A 19,952-nucleotide genomic window follows, 5' to 3' on the forward strand; every position below is an offset into this window, starting at 1 on the left:
TGAAGTGTCCACCTGTCTACTTCCGTGTACAGCATCCCAACTAGCCCCCTCCCAGCCATCCCCCACCCTTAGTTTCTGATGCCATCTTCCTTCTCGCATCTTTCTGTGGCTTTTCTGCTCCTCTGTAAGCAGTCCCTTGACATTCAAGATTTTTCTTTTCTTTTTTCTTTTTTTAAATGGGGGAATGTGCAGAGGGAGAGAGAGAATCTTAAGCGGGCTCCACGCCCAGTGCAGAGCCCAATGCGGGGCTCTGTCTCACGACCCTGAGCAGAAATCAAGAGTCGGATGCTAACCCACTGAGCCACCCAGGCGCCCTGACATTCAAGCTTTTTTGGAAAAAAGCCCTTTTTGTCAAAGCAGACTTATGTATCTTTTATGCGTGTTCCCACGCTGTCTCTCACTGGGTTTGACATAATTTGTTTTTTTTCAGCGCTGACTCTGTGAGGATGAGAAGGAGGAGGAGTGGGTGGTGGGGCTGCCCCTTCAGATGGAAGGCGCTCCTGTGGCTGAGAAAGCCCCATGGGAGACGAGCTGTGAAAGGCCTCGGGGTCCCTGGGAGGAGGCTGGCTGGCCTCTAGGGAGGCAGGGCGCCCCTAGGAAAGGCCACACCCCGGAAGCTGCAGCCTGGGGTGGGGGTGGGTGCCGGGAGAGCATGGGGGAGACCAGGAGGTCTGTGGGGAGGGGTTGTTCCGACACCGTACAGCGATGGCATCCCTCTGCCTGCCGGGGGTACGAGCACGAACCATGGGAGACCTGGGTACGTAGCCTCCCCAGGAGCACAGGGCTTATATCTTAAACCACTTTCATGTTAAAAAATTGAAAGCAGGAAAACTGTAAGAAGTAGCAATATATGAAGATAATATTTTGCAGAGTTACTGTCCTACCTGGTGTTTGAAGAGGTGAGGCGTTGGGGGGCTTCGCGGAGGCATTGGTGAGCCTGGTGGGTGAGGAATGGGGCATGTGCGGGGACGGTGGGCAGTAATGGCGGCTGGTTTGGCTGGGAGACTGGTTATGTTGGGTCCGTAGAATACATTGAAGCTAAGGGGAGCCAAGTTTCCTACTGTTAGGGGATTTGTGGACATGAGAAGGGGGAAGGCTGGAAGATCTGTGGGTGCTGGTTACGTATGACCTCATTGATGTATGTGTATTTATATGCACATTAAAACCATGAGTTTAATGTCTGTGTGCAGACAGATGTAAACATATAGTACAGGAGTTTGTACTACTTACATACGTACCTGCATCTCTTAGTTTCTAGAGGGCCTTAGAAGCAATGGTGTTCATGGCAGTGATGAACACACCAAGTTCCCAGGTCTTGGCTTCCAAACATCATTCTCCACTAAAGTGAACCAGGGCATCTTGGAGAAGTGCTGATTCCAGAGACGTAGCCGAGAAAGGACAAGACGAGTCTGAAATGTCTTGTGCCAAAGAGTAAGGAAGTGCTCAAAGAGTGAGCAGGACATACAAGAAGATCAGAAAGAAGGGGCTCTTACTGATCAAATCTGGGTAGTTTGTGCATCAATATAAATAGTGCTAGTGTGGTATAAAACTCGCTGAATAAAGCAGGAATCCACGAGTCCATATTGATGTATAAAGAAATCAATAAAGAAGGGAAAGCTCTTTTTTTTTTTTTAAAGATTTAATTTATTTATTTGACAGAGATAGAGACAGCCAGCGAGAGAGGGAACACAAGCAGGGGGAGTGGGAGAGGAAGAAGCAGGCTCCCAGCGGAGGAGCATGATGTAGGGCTCGATCCCATAACGCCGGGATCACGCCCTGAGCCGAAGGCAGACGCTTAACTGCTGTGCCACCCAGGCGCCCCAGGGAAAGCTCTTTCTTGCAAGAGATCACCACAGAATACATGTAGAAGGAATGTTGGAAACAAGAAAAGTAAACGTGAAGCAACTGTCCAGTGGCGGCTGAATCAGGCTGGAGTTGTCAATGATGCTAAGACTGGCAGGTGAATATTTGAGGAACAGGATATGGGTGCAATACGAGAATGGGTCTCCAGAAAATATTTATCAGTTACAAAGGCAAAAATGGTGATTTTCTGAGAGAAAAGGCAGATACGAGTGTGAACAGGTGACCAAAATGAACCCTAGCAGCGCTGGGCACGTTGTTGTCCTGGGCGTCCTGATGTGAAGGCGGCCTCGTTTCTGTGCTCTTCCTGCCGAGAATGCATGGCTTGAGGAAACAGGCCTCGGGGTGAGGGTCACCCTATAAAATAAAAGGCTTGTACTCGGGGTGCCTGTGTGGCTCAGTTGTTAAGCGTCTGCCTTTGGCTCAGGTCATGATCCCAGGGTCCTGGGATCGAACCCGCATCTGGCTCCCTGCTCAGTGGGAAGCCTGCTTCTCCCTCTCCCACTCCCCTTGCTTGTGTTCCCTCTCTTGCTGTGTCTATCTCTGTCAAATAAACAAAATCTTTAAAAAAATATATAAAATGAATTAAAAATAAAAGGCTTGTACTCTTAAAAAAATTTGCATAGCTCTTGAGGAAAGACTTGAAATGGGAGAAAATGGTGCAGTGTGAAGGAGCCTGGAGAGCCCCAGCTAAATGCCAGGTGTGTTCCTAGATCGGATCCTGGACCAGAAAGGAAAAGGCCATTGTTGGGACAGTTGGTGAAATTTGGGTGGGGTGTGGGGGATGGCGATGTGTGTCAGTGTTGACTTCCTGATTTGCAAGGTTATGTGCTGGTTATGTTAGCGTGTCCTCGTTTTAAGGAAATTTACCCTGGAGTATTTGGGGGTAGTGGGATACCCTTTCTGCAGCTTGCTCTCCAATGGTTCAGAAGAAGACTAATGATTTTCTAGGATGTGTGGAGAGAGCGTGTGCATACATGCGTGCAATGAAGCGGGTCTGGAAGAATGTTAACAGTTGGGGAACTTGGGTAAGAAGAGGGTGTTCTTTGTATTTTTCTCACAACTTTCCTGTAAATCCTTTCAAAATTGTTTTTTAAAAGAATTAAAAAAAAATCCCCACTCATAAACAAAAAAACCCCACTCACAGCCTGACCAACCCACAGGGAACTGTAAAACATTTTAGAGCATTTTCCTCTAGTTTTTTTCTGTGAATTTTTATGTATTTAAAATCGTGTTCTATATACAATTTTATATCCTACTGTATCACTTAAAATGGTAACATAAACATTTCCCCGTGTGTTATTATAAACACTCCATAAACATCATTTTTCATGGCCACATAATGCCCCACTGAGAGGTCGTATCAAAACTAACCATTCTAACTAGGGTTGGGCGGCATTCTGGTCATTTCCTTTTTTAAAAAAAAAAATGACAAAGCACACTGCCATGAATATCTTTGATAACGAAGCATTTTATGTTTGCTTGTCCATTTCTAGAAATGGAGTTACTGAAAGGGTATGGATATCTTTGAACGACTGCTCCACCCCGCCACGTGGCTTTCCAGAAACACGTCCACCATGATTCCCTGTAGCAGTGAGTAAGTGCTGGTCTCACGGCACCCTCACCAGCGTTTAAAAATCCTTCACTCTTTTGTGAGGTGAAGAGTGCTGATTCATTGCCTTATGGTGTATTCCTCTCATTTCTAAAGATGTTGAAAATTTTACGAGTGGTTTGTTGAACCAGTTGTGGCTCTTTGTTGATGTCACCATGCTTTTCTTTGGCTCATGGAGGCTGGAAGCTTCTCCAAGGACTGGGGCCAAGTGACCTTTGTGTCTAGAGCCCTCCTCTTAGGACTGGCAGCCCCTAGTGTTCATGTCTGGCTTTTCTGGAATTATCTGACCTCAAGGGGCTCATGTGCCTGGGTGACTTTCTTCTCAGCGGGGATTGTTTGGGGAGCCACAGTGGTCTGGCTTAGCCTGGGCCACTTCCCAACTAGTCCTTCTGGTTTGCTCCAGCTCCCTGCCCTGTGAACAACCCTGACCCACTTCGATTTTATTAGATGTTTTTCCTCTTTTGTCATTTTTGAAACATAAAAATAGGATTTCTGATTTTTCCCTCCGATGATTCAAAGCAATATGTAATGTGTTATCACGACAAAAATTCAGATATTACAGAAAGGCGTGAAAAAGAAGCCAATGTCCTCCATAGTCCTATGATCCAGACTTGTCTGGTGTTGATATTGGGAATCGTTCCTTCCAGATTTTTTCTGTATACGTAGGTATGGATTAATCCTTACCAAAAATGGGCTGATTTAATGCTTGATTAAAAAAAAATATTTTAAAAATTTCGTTTTTAACGGTTGGCAGAACATCTTGAGATTTACGTATACGCTTTGTATTGAGCACCTTTGGGTTCGCACGAGTGTTAACTCGTTCAGACACGAGCCTCCTTTCACTTCGGTATTAAAACCCAGATTTCTGTTTGTAATGCACAACATTTCTGAACCATAGGGGAAGTGCGTGTGTGTAAGAACACACTGCTTGACAGGCCCGCCTGGGCGGCTCAGTAGGTTAAGCGTCCAATTCTTGATTTTGTCTCAGGTCATGATCTCAGGGTCATGGGGCTGCACCCCTCGTGGGGCACCGTGCTAGGTGGGGAGTCTGCTGGAGATTCTCTCCCTTATCCTCTCTTTCTGAACCCCCTCCGCCCCCACTTACACGCATGCACTCTCTCTCTCAAATAAATAAATCTTATGCAATGTTTTTCTTTTCTTTTCTTTTCTTTTCTTCTCTTCTCTTCTCTTCTCTTCTCTTCTCTTCTCTTTTCTTTTCTTTTCTCCCTTTCCTTTCCACAAATAATATTCTAGCTCCCAAAAGTCACATCCTGAAAAGGTAAAAAGTTGTGGGGAAACCTCAGCTCCTATCTAATCCTTAAAACCTTCAAGCATCAGCCTACAATCACCACTAGGGCCATGTTGCTTGCCAGTCCATTCACCTAAACTAAGCACTAGCCTATGGCTTGAGCTATCCTTTTCATTTGCGAAGTTATTTTTTTACTTGAACTGTAGGTTTTAATTAATTTTAACATGGCGACGTATTCACAACTCATGACTGGCGTAGGTTTTCCAGTTTGTTCGAGATTACGGAGCATACATGGAATGAAACAGCATTTCTGGCTGACAAGTGGTGACTCCAAGGGGCACGTGATGTCTCTTACAGTAAACTTGTGACACTAACCTGTAGCAATGAGGGAATGGACAGGGGACAACCAGGGACGATGCATCCATGGACAGGTTGGAATCTGTACTTATACAGATGATTATTAGAAGGAGTACAAATTGTCACTGGGAAGAATGTTTTCCCACGCTCCCAGTAGAATGCTAGTCACCGTCTGATGAAAAAGGAAAGACTGGAGTGGCTTCATGCATAGAGGAAAGTATCCTCATGGCCGGTACCAAGGGAGCAAACTCAGACTGAGGAATTAGGATTCACAGCTATCAATAACTTGGAATGCTGACATTAAGGATAAGAGTTCTGTGTGTGTGGAAGCCTTGGGTAGCTGGATCTCCCAAACCTGAGAACTGAAATGCAAAGTTAACTTACTACAAGCAGATACGATAAGGTTTGACCTACGGAAGCTTGGGGTTTTAGAGACATTCAGGTAATCGTTTAAACAAGAGCTTAGGAAAACTGGAGACTAAAAAAAACTAAAGACAATAACTTGAGAAACTAGACGTGCATTATTTATTAAATCGAACACCTAAAAATTCAAAATCCCTGAAATAAGATATAACGGATATGTTTGTCAGGAGTAAGAGACCGAAGAATGCTAGGGAAATATAGTTTGACAGTGGTTCCCCTTGTTCCTTGTGTGGACGTATTTAGTCTTTCCCCAAGTATACTCCAGCGAGCAGACGGCCGCGGTGTGGGGTCTGGTGTGTTTGTGGTCACTGGTCCAGCAGAGAGCAGTTCTGTGAAGGATGAGGAGGCATTTTTTATATTAAATATCAGCTCAAGTACATATGATAAAAGCCCTGCTTCATTTGGTTTTCGGTCCCCTGCCTTTTCCAGTGTTTCTTTCTTGGCTGATCGTTGTCCTTCTCTTTTATTTTGTTTTATAGCTTCCAAAATTACCTTCTTTCGGATTCCTTGTATTTTTTACTTAGTTTCACCAAAATGCCGCATCAGTGAGCTCGGGGTCTTAGCGTGACCAGGGGCTGAACCTGGGCTGTATCTTGCCTGCAGGGCCTTCCTCTACAGACTTCTCAGTGTAGTCGTGTCCAGGTTGAAGGGGACCGTCTGACTGCCCCTGCCCAAGGTCACTGAAGGGACTTCCGCTCAGCTGTGCTCAGCCATCCTGGTGGGGCCAGGGGGACCACTGGGCTCATTTCGTAGCTTAGGTGTTTATGTGGGTTTTGACCCAGCAAATGCGTTGTTCCACCCCCTAGTAGTGAAAGGGATGTAAGCCAACATTTTTGGGTGCCAGGCATTCTGCCGAGTGCCCCAGAGGCGAGGTTTCCATTCACTCTTATGAAATAGGCGCTGCTGCTGTCATTCTCACCTTCCAGACTGAGAAACTGAGTCACAGAGTGGTTGATTTCTCCAGTGCTGTGCCTTAGTCAGGGGCAGAGCTGGGACTTGAGCCCAGATCTCTGTACTCATAACCACTCAGTCGCGGGCCTTCTTTCTTCCTGCACATGACCAAGGGCAGCACTGGGGAGTGTGCCTTTTCGGGCTGCCTGTGCACAACCTCACACGTGCTTACACACTCTCTGCCTCTCTTCATCTGTCTCCATCTCTGTCACTCACAAGCACAGAAACATGCGCATTCTTATCATACTGGAATATTACATGTGTTGTTCTATCGCCTGCTTCCCCCCACGGACTCACTTTAAGAAGGGGCAAGAGAGCGAAATAGAATCTATCTTAGCCTGGCCCCATCTGGGCAGGGCCTCCCAGACCTCTCTCCCTGCAACGCAGCCCAGAGCGGGAGTCGCAATGGGAAGGTCTAGAGGACGCCTTCTTTGTGACACCTGCATGGTGACTCTGCAGGCCACAGGCTGGGTGTTCTGTGTGTCCCCGGATCCTGTTCCTGGGAGCCCCCGGAGTGGTACTGGGCACCCAGATGCTGATTAAGGCTCAAATGGTGGCAAGAGATGGGCGATCCCTCATGGCCCACTCTCCTACATCTCTTCTCTCTCAGCCGCTTCATCTCCACAGGAAAGGACTGTAACCATGGCTTCACGAGTTCTTGTTGTTCCTTTCCATGGAGCTTATTTTCTTCCAATTACTGTAAGGATAAAAATCATGATAGAAATGAAAAAAGCAAAGACGAAAACCTAGAAGCACCCATGCCCTCCCAACAGCTACCAACATGTTCTTTCTGACCGCCACTCCCTCGTCCAGAGAGCGGCTGTGGGGTAATTTACTTGAAATACCAACAGTAGGAAAATGGCTATTATATGTGTCATTATATATAGTGCTTTCTGTGCACAGGGATTTTAATGGCTATTTGGATTGTTTACTTAGATATATTCTTAGAAGTGGAATTCTTAGAAGAGGCTCCTTCTTAGAAGAAGAAGTACTGGGTCAAGGTTTTTGAAATATTTGACCAAATGGAAGAAGAGTTGTACCAACGTGTACCTCCCACCAGGGGTATAAGGAACAAGCATGACTTCTTGAAAGATGAGTCAATGAGACGGTGGAGTTAGTAAGTTTCTTATCACCGAAACTATTCACGCAGAGGTCATTAGACTGGTTCTCAGTGGGGGCACCGGCATCATCCCTTTCCTGGTCATTTTGGAAGTTGGGGGGTTAATTTTGATTGTCCTAATGATTTGAGGGTGAAGCACTTCCATTTATTTTATTTTATTTTTTTTAAAGATTTATTTATTTATTTATTCGACAGAGAGAGACAGCCAGTGAGAGAGGGAACACAAGCAGGGGGAGTGGGAGAGGAAGAAGCAGGCTCATAGAGGAAGAGCCTGATGTGGGGCTCGATCCCATAACGCCGGGATCACGCCCTGAGCCGAAGGCAGATGCTTAACTGCTGTGCCACGCAGGCACCCCGAAGCACTTCCATTTAGAGGGCAAGTCCTAGTGTGTGGGACAGACCCATGCGATAAGAACCTTTCTTGCCTCTTCCCAAATTTTGAATATCCTATAAGAAAATCGTGTCAGTAAAAACAAAACAAAAACCTGTTTATAAATTTTCTGAGCCTAGACCCTAAAGCTGTTTTTACGTACAAATGCATTTTTTCACTTTTAAAATACAAACTTAATTTTTTAGTGTCTAGAATATATAAAGAACTTATAAAACTCAACCCCCAAAACCAAATAATCCAGTTAGAAAATGGACAGAAGACATGAATAGACATTTTTCCAAAGAAGACATCCAGATGGCCAACAGACACATGAAAAGATGCTCAACATCACTCATCATCAGGGAAATGCGAATCAGAACTATAATGAGATATCACCTCACACCTGTCAGAATGGCTAAATCAACGGGTGTTGGTGAGAACGTGGAGAAGAAGGAACCCTCTTGTACCATTGGTGGGAACACAAACTGGTGCAGCCACTATGGAAAACAGTATGGAGTTTCCTCAAAAAGTTAAAAATAGAATTTCTCACTGCTGGGTATTTACTCAAGAATACAAAAAACTAATTCAAAGGGATACATGCACCCCTGTGTTTACAGCAGCGTTATTTACAATAGGCAAGATATGGAAGCAACCTAAGTGTCCATCGATAGATGAGTGGATGAAGAGGATGTGGCATATGTACACAATGGAATATTAGCCGGGGAAAGAATGAAATCTTGCCATTTGCAATGACGCGGATGGAGCCAGGGAGTAACATGTTAAGTGAAATAAATCAGTCTGAGAAAGACAAACACCAGAAGATTTCACTCGTATGTGGAATTTAAGAAACAAAACAAGCAATGGGGGAAAAAAGACAAACCAAGAAACAGACTCTTAATTATAGAGAACAGACTGATGGTTACCAGCGCGGGGGCTGGGGAGGACGGGGGAAATAGGTGATGAGGATTAGGGAGCACATCTGCTATGATGAGCACGGGGTGATGTTTGGAAGCATTGAATCACTACATTGTACGCCTGAAACTAATGTAACACCGTACGTCAACTGGAATTAAAATAAAAACTTAAGATAAAATTCAAACGTAACTTTTCAGAAGTACAACTAGTGGGCAAATCAAAAAAGATCAAACTTTGTGGTGGTTGCAGTTTTAACAAGAGTGGACCATCATTTTGGAAAATCACAGCCTCGATGGCATCGATGCTTATAATTTTTGAGTTGCCAACAGATCTAGAACTGTCTGCATCTGTAGCTGTTGATTCATGGTGCCACGCACACGCACACACACACACACACACACACGTGCGCGTGATAGATTGTTTGCTTGTGTCTGAATGTCAAATATTAAGTTGAATCACATGAAATTTACATCGATCAGAAACCGTTCCATATCAGCAATTTCCTGTGGTTCAACTTAGTACTGAAGCGTGTCTAACTTCCAGCCTTACTCCCGCTTAGTTTATGCAAGCGTCTCACTACCGCGTGCCCAAGCATACATGTGCTGAAATGTCATTTTATTACAATCCTTTTATTTCTCATTTACATGACAAGTAAAGCATTCTTTTTTTTTAAAAAAATATTTTAATTATCCGTTTGAGAGAGAGCAGGAGTGGTGGAGGGGAAGAGGGGAGATGAGCAGAGGGAGAAGCAGCAGACTCCCCGCTGAGCAGGGAGCCCCATGCTGGGCTCCATCCCAGGAGCCTGAGCCAAAAAGAGTCTGAAGCTTAAGAGACTGAACCACCCAGCTGCCCCAAGCATTCTGTTCTCTTCAGTTGGCATGTGCTGGGTCACTTTATCACTGAGTTTCATTTGAGAAAGGTAAAGGAGGCATTAAAAATGTTTATGAAAAGTGAGTGCTGGGTCTGATAGGGCTGAGAAATACCAGGTTAGACGTTTGCCTTCTGAAGGCAGGACCCATTACCTCTGCCTCCATCTAAGTGCACTGCTGGAGACCTTGCACACTCTAGTCCCCACGTTCCCTGCAGTGGGCAAACCACTGTCCTACGGCGTTCGTTACTCGTGTCTGAGCGCTGGGGAGGGGAGCCAACACCGAAGGCACAAGCATCTCCTTGTGCCCTTCCGTGAGAGCCCTCTTTCCACCTCCCAGCAATTCTGCCAGAAAGGGAGGGCTAGCCAGAGCCCGTGCCTGAGGCTCAGAGCAGTTCCCATACTTGCTGGAGACCACCCGGTACATAGCAGAGAGGCCAGAGGCAATACGAGATGCTCTGCTAAGTTTGGATTTCAGTTGAACAATGAATCTTCATGCTACAGTGTAAGTACACCCCCAAATTATTGCCTGGGATATACTTATACTAGAATATGATTTCTTGTTGATCAAACTTTCAGAATTAACTGGTTGTCCTATATTATCATGAAACCTGGCAATCTTGGTGTTTTCTGCTCTTTCTCCCCTCTCCCCTTGTTCCTTGCTTTTCTAACTCAGAATGTTGATCCCTAGATTTTTATCCCAAAAATGTCTCTCAAGCTCCAATGTGACCCCGGTGGATGGGGTGGGGCGGGAAGCTGGAAGTTGGAGCCCTTCACTGGGGTTTGAGGGGGCTCCCTGGAGCCTGGCTCTGATTGTGGGAAGGACACAGCTTTCTCATCCGTGGGTTAGAGAGCTGCAATACACCATCTCAAGGGTCAGGGGTACTTACTGGGCTCTCAGGCTGCATCTTGGACAGCACTGAGCAAGTTCGCTTTCCTTGGGGAGCTAACATTCTAACGGGGGAGAGACCATAAAGAAGACCTAGTAAGTTCTCTACTGCCGGCTACCCCTTGTTCACCTCCTGTGGGTCAGGCCCTGAACTGCGGACTTTACAAGCTCAGGTCCCTCTGGTGTCCCTGGTATGCCTATCCCACCTGCCACCCAGGGTTCGCCATGGTGCTGGCACGCACTGCGGTTAGCAGGGGCGGGTCCTGGTTTTGTGGGGCTGGGACTTCCTTTAAGAAAAGTATGTAATAGACCCTTTCCAGGATCTCCGAAGGAGCCTGTGCAAGAGAGGGGCTGTGCAACTTTATCTCCGACAGCTTCACTGTCAGTATGGCTCTGGGCTGAGCTGATGATGAGTGAATGAACAGACAACCGGTAAGGTAGCTCCCCATTTACAACTGTGGAGATGAGGCTCAGAGAGGGGAAGGACTTACCCAAACTTACACAATCAGGAAGTGTGCTGGCGTTGAGGTTGGTTCCATGGGGAGGGCAGGTGACAGCCAGAAGCCCCTCGCTTTCATCGGGAAAGGCCAGCGTTCCCATTTCACCCTTGTGTTGACTTGCTGGGGAACTTTGGCCAAGTGTCTTCACCTCTGTACCTTTGTATCCTCATCAGTAAAATGGAGAAAGAATACGGCTCCTTAGGGTGGCTGTTGCTGAGCGATGAATGCTCGTTCGGAACCAGGGTCTCTCCCTGCTTGTAGTCCTCCCTGCCGCCTCCTGAGGGAAAGCCTGGGGCTCCCCAAGTGCTCAGGGCTGCCGCAGGACCTTGGAACCCATGCTGAGGACTAGTGGGGTGGGGAGGGCACAGGCAGCCAAGAGAGGCATGTGTTTGGAATGGGGCTGTTTTTGCCTCCTTTTTGGAGGATGTGGCCTTGGGCTTCCTGTTCTCCCCCAGAGACCCCGTTGGTGTGGGGGAGGGGAAGGGCAGCAAAGGCAACAGAACTCTTCCTGCCGATGCGGGCTGTGTCCAACCCGGGTAGACCCAGAAAAACCCAGGATAAATGCTAGGATCGGTGTCTGTGAGTCTCACATGAGGAGGAAGCCAGACGGGGAAGGGAAGGGGAACTACTTCCCATTCGTGAGCCCCTGCCACACCAGGGTTTTATGTACGTTGCATGAAATTTGATACACACACACACACACACACACACACACACTTCGTGTGCCAGACACCACAGTGCTCAACATATTCTCTGTATTAACTCTTTTAATCCTTACGACAGCCCACTGAGGTAATAACTCCCCATTTTATAGATGAAGAAAACTGAGGCACAGAGAAGTGAAGTAACTTATTCAAGGTCACGCAACTACTAAATGGTGGGGAAACAGGATTTGAACCCAGGGAGTCTGGCTCCAGAGTCCACCTGGGGTGACTGTCAGAGCAGGTCCCACCATGCCCCTTTCACAGACAAAAAACTGAGGCTGGGTGGGAGCCAAGCCTCAATCCCACAGGAAGTAGCAGAGTCTGAATTCAAACCCAGGGCCATCTGACTCCAAAGCCCCTGGGCAAGATTTGAACCTGTGTCCCTCTGCTCTTGTGGCCTATCTGGGGACCATTTCTGGAGACACTCAGAGTTAAATTGTGGTGTCCCCGTGACCCGGGTCCTAACTACCTTCATCCCAGCTTGCTGCAGATTTCTGTGTACAAATCAGGCCAGGTGGTGTCCGACGACATGTCCCTCGGGCCACGTCTGTGTGAGATTCGGAGGAGCAGCAAGACGGGGAGCAGCCGCATGAGGTCCCACAGCCTCCAGCTGCCCTAACTGTCTCTTAGGGCTGCGTCCCTGTCGCCGCCATCTCCTCTGTCCAGTCCGGGGGAGGTGCTTGGTGACACCGTGTGAGCCAGTGATGGGGACTGGGTCTTTCAGAGGGGTCCTGTCTGTGACGGTGTTTGAATGGCTGGTGCCCTGGAGGCTGCAGACACAGATATGAGTCGCTGTCTAGTGCTGTCGGGTTTGGTGACCTTGGACAAGGTACTCACTGAACCTCAGCTGGATAACAGGGGCTCCTACTTAATTCCCTTCCCCTCTTCCCAGGGCCTGAGGGGCTCTCTTTTCTTTCCCTGCGGCCCCTCCCTCCTCCTCCTCCCCTCCCCTTCTTCTTCTTCTTTTTTTTTTTAAATTTTGGCAAAATATATACAACACAAAACTCACCATTTTAAAGAATACAGTTGAGTGGCATTAAGTACATTCACGTGCTCGTGCAACCACCGCCAGCATCCGTGTCCAGAACTTTCTCATCCTCTCCAACTGACATCGTACCCGTTTGACAGTAACTCCCGACTCCCCAACTCCCCCAGCCCTTGGTAACCACTAGAACCCTAGAACCCTAGAACAGAAAGTAGAACACGTTCTGTCTTGATGAATTGGCCTATTTTAGGGACCTGATAGGAGGGGACTTATGCAACATTTATCCTTTTGTATACGGTTTCTTTCACTTAGCACGTCTTTCAAGTTCATCCATGTCCTAACGGGTGTCGGAATCTCCTTCCTTCTAAAGGCGGAGTGACATTCCATGTGTGTCTGTGGCACATTTTGTTTGTCCTTCGGTCCATCGGACACCCGCAGGGCAGTAGCGGGATCCCCCTCTGGACGTGGGGGGCTCCCACCTCTTGGCTGTTGCGCAGAATGCTGAAATGAACATGGCCATACAAGCATCCACGCTAGTCTCTGCTTGCAGTTCTTTTGGCCATGTCCTCAGAAGTGGAATTTCTGGATCCTGTGGTAAGTCTGTGTTTAATTTTTTGATGGCTCTCCCTTCTTAGCCACCCCCCCCCCAGCTCTTGCCATCTGACTGTCATGCAGGGGAGTCCTCTTGGTGCATTATTTCTTGTGGACCTGGTTCGGCTTTGGTAAGTGACCACCTGGCAAGCTTCGGGACCTGCCTCCCTCCCTCCAGGCCCCCTGCTTGGGCCAGAGCTGGTCAGCTGCTCTAGGAGCCGGAGCCCATCTGGAGGGGACCGCTAAGCCAGCGGCTGTCAGAGTAGCCGCATCCGCCCCGGGGAGGCCTCTCTCCCAGGGTGGGGGGCAGGACATTGTCTGACTGAGCGTGTTTATTGCTTGTGACTTGGGGCAGTCTGTGGACAGCGGGACGTCTTGCAGCAGAACAGCTTCAACGTGACAAGATCACTCAGCGGCGGCCACCTCCCCCACCAGTTAGACTCAAAGGCGATTCTTCCGCGACACAGCTTGTTGTCTGGGAAGAGACTTGGCCTTGGGAGTCGTTCGCCTCATGTGGAATCCCTGTTCTACCTCTTCCTTGGGCCGCCCCTCTGCAAGCTATGCAACCTCCCCGAGCCTCAGTTTCCACATCCATCAAATGGGAACAGCAGCCGCCCTTACCTCTGCGGGCTGCTGCACCCAGACGGGGTGACGATGGCCGTGCCGTGCTGGGCCCCAGTGCAGGGCCGCAGTGACCATCCTTGGGGACTGATGCAGGCCAAAGTCCCCTGGCCAAGTCCTGTTCACTGCTGTCTCTCTGCCCCTCTCATCCTGTGTCTGATCTTTCAAGCTCTGGCATGGCTCCTGAGGGCGTCTTAGCAAGGAAGGCAAACTCTCCTGGGAGCCCCGCAGACACCTCTCCTCTAGAATGTTCTGCAAGGCAGCGTGCACCGTGCGGCCGGACACACGCCTGACAGCTACGCTGAGGGGGCTGGCCGGGCTTCTCCGGGCCTCTGGAAGGCCCTGCTGCGGCTGGTTGAGTCTCTCCGAGCCCTCAGGGCTCACTCAAGCTCAGGTTCCTGCAGCGAGTCCCCCCACCCCCGCTCCTGGCCCTCAGCTGTGCTTCCAGACTCAAGGACTTTCTGAGAAATAAGGCTTTTTCTTTAATGGTAAGAAGAGCCACACTCGCCCGTGACAGGAAGCTTAGAAAGTACTGAAAAGTGCTTGGGAGCAAGTGAGACATTATCCAGGATTCCGTAGCCCGGGGGAGTTCCCAAGGAGGTTTGGGTTCATTGTTTTCAGTCCTCTTTTTGCCTGTGTATCTCCGTATTTAAACCCTTCATTGAAATACCACATTTGGGCCCTGTCATGGCCTGCTTTCCTGTTTTATTGCTGGTTCTTTGAAAACTGATGAAAATGACCGTTCCAATGACACTAATGATTGCTAATGTGTCTGAGTTCTTGAGATGGGGGGGTAAATGCACACCCGTGGTGTCGTCTCCATCCTTTGTTTAACTGGGCTTCCGTACAAATAGCACTGTGCTAGCGTTTTGGCACACCGTTTCTGTCTGATGATTTCTTTAGATCAGGAGGTGGCAAGCTTTTTGTAAAGGGCCAGATGCTACGTTACGTTTATTGGGCCGTAGGGTCTCTGTCACAACGAATCAACTCGGCACTGTAGCACCGAAGAGCCACGCACTCTGTAAACCAATGAGGGTGGATGTGTTCAATAAAACTTTATCCACAAAAGCAGGTGGCTGGTTGGATTTGGTCCACGGGCCGTAGTTCGCCAACCCTGCTTTAGCCTAGAATCAGCCAAGGGTTGGCAACATTTGTCAATAAAAGGCAGATAGAAAATGTATTTAGTCGTGCCTAGTACAGTCTGTCACTGCTCTTCCTTCTCCCGCTCTCTCCCCCTCTTTCCCCCTCTCCTCCCCTCCCCCTTTTCCTCTCCCTCCACTTCTCCTCTCCCTTCCCCCCTCCATCTCCTCTTCTTCCCGCCCTCCACCTCCCCTTCCCCTTTCTCCCTGCCTCCACCTTCCCTCTCCCTTCTCCCCACGCCATCTCCCCTCCCCCTTCTCTTCCTTCTCCTCTTCCTCTTTTTTCTTCTTTCTTTTTCTTCCTTCTTATTCTCCTTCCAACCTTTTAAAAATGTAAAAACCATTCTTCCCTTGTAGACCATACAAAAACAAACTTTCGTTGACCCCTGGATTAGATAAATAGAAAATGAATTCCTGATTCAGACAGTATGAACACTTAAAAATCTCTTGATGAATGTGGCCTGATTGCTTTCCAGAATGGTGGCGGTTCCAATCTACACCCCCATTGGCAGTGCAGGGAACTGTCCCTCCTATCCTACCCTCACTGCATCAAGAAGTTTCTTTTGCTCAATCTTTGCTAATTCAATAGATGAGATGATCTCATTTGAATTCACATCGTTTTGATTCCTAATAGGTTGAGCATTTTCCCTTTTAATTATCCATTTGTAGTTCCCATTCTGTGAACGTTTTTTGTGTGTGTGTTCCTTGTTTTCTTATTTGGGATCTTATTGTTTTCTTGATTTTGCATGACCTTTTGACAGAGAGGATGTTAAGTGTTGTCACATTTGTTGCAATTATTTTCCCCAGTGTTTTCTTTTGCCTTTTAATTGTATTTACAATTATTTTGATGGATAGACGTGCTTAATTTTTATTTCTCTTCCTTTGTGAGTTCCGTTTTGCCTTTGAAACTTTCCCTTTTGGTTTTGTGAATATCAGTTCTCCAGCTTTGCTCTCAGGCCCGTGATATCCCATAAACAGTTCAGGAATGCCAAGGGTAAATGTGCAAGTATAAATGCTTTCAGCTGAAACTCACAGAAACTCCCACCAACAGTGGTTTAAACCAGTGGTTCTCCAATTTTAGCACACATCAGCATCACTTGGGGGGGGGGGCTTGGTAAAACTCAGATTTCAGGGACCCCACCTATAGAATTTCCTGCTCTATAGGCCTGGGGTGGGGCCTGAGAATGTGCATTTCTAACACATTCCCAGATGGTGCTGATGCAGCTGGCTTGAAGACACACTTTGAGAACCACTGGCTTAAACCGTTGAGACATTAAATTACCTCAGAGAACAAAAAATCCAGAAGAAGGTGGTCCCAGTGTGGGGTTAGCAGCTCAGTGATAGCAGGGCCTAGGCCATTGTCTTTACTGTCTACTGGCCTTTTCCTCTGGACTGCAAAATGGCTGCCAGAGCTCCAGGGGATTCTTACATACACCGGCATTCCAAGCATCAAAGAAAGGGGAAGAAGATGACAAAAATCTTCCTTTTAATAGTGTTGTGTACATAGCCGCTTTCACCAAAACTTGTAAGCAAACATCTAGTAAGAAAAGAGGGTGTATTTGGGGTAGGAGATAGTCTCTGTCTTAAGAGCTTCCCTGCGTTGGGTGGAAAAATGGGTAGTTTCAGGCTCTTGGATCTTCAGCTGTATGCTTTGTGACCTGTGCTCTGTTAAGATGTCTCAAGGACCCAGAGTCAGGTTAGCTTGGCCTCTAGGCTGGATCTGATTTTGGCTTCACTGAAGTCATTGGATTTCTGCCTTGTGTCTGATAAAAGGCTGGACTAGTCTCCCGTTCTGGTATTTGGATGCTTCCTTGCCTGAATTCCTTGCTAAATAATTGGCCTGGATCTAAGCTGGGAACCCTGCTTGCTTCTGCCGGTCTTCCAGTCGGGAGTCCTCACTCCCAGCTCCAGGCTGGGGCTCTGAGGCCTTACGACCTGTTGACAGGCATCCCAAGCACCGCTTGCCTGGATGCCCCGAGACCTCCCTCCGCCTGGCTGCCGCAGCCTCCGAGAGCAGCGGACCCAAGCCTCCGAGAGCAGCGGACCCAAGCCTCCGAAGGCTCGCTTGCATCGGCTGGCTGCGGCTGGCTGCCACATTTTTGCCTGTTGACTCAGCTTTCCCTTATCGTTGATAGCTGGTGTTTGAGTTATTTCCAGCCCTCCTTGGAAGGCCAGTTCTGGCTCAACCTGCGCCATCTAGAGTGGGAATTGGGAGCCGGAAGTTCCCACCTCGGACCACAGGGAATGCGGCAGGCCCAGAGTAGCGGGCTAAGGCAGCGTCTGTAAGAGAGTGCCCGGTGCATGGGACAATGAGGGAACCCTAACTCCAGAGGGGTCAAAAAAGGCTTACCTGTTAGGACCCAAAGTGCTTTAAACCAAAAAACTAATTGGGAAGTCCTGGGGTAAGGCTGGCTTCAAGCACAGCTCATTGCATGGGTCCAAATAGTTACTTCTAGAATCCAGTGTTCCTGTCTTACAGTTTGGTTTCCTCTGGGTTCGCTTCTTCAGCTGGTGCTGCCCTTGTGGTCACAGGATGGCTGCCAGCAGCTCTGGGGCTATATCCTTTCCACTTTCTTTCTAGTCGAGACAGAGAAAAATCTACTTTCCTGATAGTACAAACGAAAGTCCCAGAACTGAGCGTTTGTGAGCCTTGATTAGCCTGATTTGACTCATTGTTTTTCCCTGAAAGCAGCCATCAAGGTCAGAGAAATGTGATGTGCCAATTGGTTAAAGTTGGGTCACAGTATTCAACCCTAGAATTGGGGGTAGAATCAATGCCACCCAAACCACAGGGCTGAAATAGAGCAAGAGTGCTCTCCAGGGGTATTCAGGGGGCACTGCTGGGGCGGGGCGGGGGGACAAGAGGGGGTGGATGCAGGGAGGTCATCCACAAATGTTTATCTAATTGGAGGCTGAACTTGGCAGTCACAGCTAGGGGCTTAAGGTGATGCCAGGATCTTAAAGTCAGGAGAATGAATGCAAGGATCAAGCGATGGACAGGAAGGGCTGTTTGACCTCCAGGGGTGTGATGAGTGACCAGGTCAGGCTGGCTGGAAGGGCCAGGAACAGGCATGTGGTGGCCCTGGTGTTCTCCCCTCCTGTGGCTGTTCCAGCTCACTGTGCCAGATCCAGTCCCAGGTTAGCCACGTTCCTATCTCAGCACCTGCCAGCCTGCCCACCTGGCTGCGGTTAACTCCTCCAGGTCCCGGGTGAGATTGACATTTTCCCAGGAGATTCAGTCAAGCGGGATGCTTTTCCTTTTGGCAATACAAATGCTGTTTAGAACATTCATTGCCAGTCAGGATGATGCCTCCTTCAAAAGTCCTTTGGGCTTACTGTTCTTGTTATTCTCTGTGGCTCAAATATAATTTGTCTGCCCCATGTGATATATTTCAGCTTGAGTTTAGTCCCAGAAAAAAAGTTTGTGGCCATAGATGCATTTGAATGCTTTCTATCATCAGAGGACAAAATTAATATAAAGCTAGTGTGTTTTTCCACATGGGCCCAAATCGAGTGTCCAAGTTATAAATTGGTGTTCCTCAGGTGCCTGCTGGTATCTCCTTTCTCTGCTTCGTTTATGGTTTTCGTTCCTTTTTTGTCCCTAATTATCACGGTCCCCATTGTGTTTAGTCTTGGGAGCCTCCTAAGCCCTTTTGGAATCAATCAGAGAAAATTCAAGGGAAGTAAATAACACGGGATTTGTCTTCCCTTATGTATTGGTTTTCTCAGCATGGAAGAGAAAAATTCAGACATAAACTTTGTCTGATTAAGATCAAAGGAGGTTCTCTTATTTGTTCTTTTTTCCCTTTGCTCCCCCTCCTGTCTTCCTCCCTCTCCTCCTTCCATTGTGAAAGAGTGTTTGATCCTTTTTCTGAAGGGCTAGGAGAAATGTTGGAGCTCAGAAGTGGCTGGTGGAACATGCCTGCTTCTCAACTTCCTCTGGGGTGGAAATTCATTTAAAACTTGCAGTTTCCAAAGTGGCTGCCAAAGCCACAGTTCTTGGGGGGGTGGGGGTGGAGAGGGGCGGGGGGGGGGGGAGAGGAGGGGCGCTCAGAATCTCAGAGGGCAGGCTGGAGCCAGGAAGTGGGGGTGGGGAGTGGGCATGCCTTGTGGAGCCCATCGCTTGAAAATATCCTCAAGGCATAAAAGGGAGTGTTAATCTGAACTGATAAGAGTCCAGACCCTCAACCCCTCGAATGCAGCCTTGAGTGGGTCTTAGATTCTATCCTGTCACTTCCCTGTTAAAACCCACAGCAGTTTCCTATTTCCTTCTTCATTAAACTCAACCTCGACTTGCAGAATTCCTCATAATGTGGGTGCACCCTACCTGCATCACTACCCCACCCAAGGCAACTCTTACCATCCGTTCTTCTTTCACCTTCCTAACACACACACACACACACACACACACACACAGACACACACACACACACAGACACACACACACACACACACACTCTGCTCCGCTGGATCCAAGCAGATCTGAACCTGAGGCCCCTGTTTACTTCTTACAGCTCTATGAGCTTGGAGACAGGCAGCCCTTCCGAACCTCCGGTTCTCTTTAGGCAAATGCAACTAGGGAATGTTTACTGAGCTCTGGAGTCTTCTGCATCCATTTCCACCCATACTGTCTCTTTGGTGGGCGTATCCTAATTTTCCTCTGGGAAAACTGTTGGTCCACTTTTGGTCCGTGGACCTCTGGCTAGGGTTGGTTCTGCTCCCGGTTTCAGGAGTAGAACCCGTGATCCAGTCTGAAGTGAAACAATGCATCGCAAGCCTCCATGCCCCCGATTGCTTC

The sequence above is a fragment of the Ursus arctos genome, unplaced genomic scaffold (genome assembly GCF_023065955.2).
Source record: "Ursus arctos isolate Adak ecotype North America unplaced genomic scaffold, UrsArc2.0 scaffold_24, whole genome shotgun sequence".
NCBI classification, from domain to species: Eukaryota; Metazoa; Chordata; class Mammalia; order Carnivora; family Ursidae; genus Ursus; species Ursus arctos.